Raw genomic sequence first — 620 nt, forward strand, 5'->3', positions numbered from 1 at the left:
GAATCTGAGGATCATGTTTTAAAACCAGCCCTGGCAGAAAAATCTATGTGAGACTCCTATCTCCAACTAACTACCCAAAACAAAACAAAATAAAACAACATCACTGTGGCTCAAGTGGTAGAGCACTGGAGTGAGCACAAAAGAGGGTTAGGGGCGCGAGGGCGGTTGCCCCGACAGCGGTACTTAGATGCCCTCGGTGTGTCCTTGGGCTAGAGAGCGGGACGTCTGCCTTTGAATCGTATCCGGTGTCCTCCCTGGGGTAGCGGTGAGAGAGTGAATTTAAAATGGGTGATGTTGAAAAAGGCAAAAAGTGTGCCCCGTGCCACACTGTTGAAAAGGGAGGCAAGCACAAGACTGGGCCTAACCCCTATGGTCTGTTTGGTCGGAAGACAGGCCAATCACCTGGGTTCTCTTACACAGATGCCAACAAGAACAAAGGCATCACCTGGGGAGAGGACACACTGATGGAGTCCTTGGAGAATCCCAAAAAGTACATCACTGCAACAAAAATGATCTTTGCTGGCATTATGAAGAAGGGAGAAAGGGCAGATTTGATAGCTTATCTCAGAAAAACTACAAATGAGTAATAGCACTGCCTTATCTATTTATTGCAAAACAAA

The 620-nt window shown here is 46.9% G+C and overlaps 1 pseudogene; it reads left to right on the top strand.

The window, feature by feature from the left end:
- The first annotated feature begins 284 nt into the window (after window positions 1-284).
- LOC150060142 (cytochrome c pseudogene) lies at window positions 285-620 on the top strand (annotated as a pseudogene).

The sequence above is a fragment of the Megascapheus bottae genome, chromosome 8 (assembly GCF_031878675.1).
Source record: "Megascapheus bottae isolate mThoBot1 chromosome 8, mThoBot2.hap1, whole genome shotgun sequence".
NCBI classification, from domain to species: domain Eukaryota; kingdom Metazoa; phylum Chordata; class Mammalia; order Rodentia; family Geomyidae; genus Megascapheus; species Megascapheus bottae.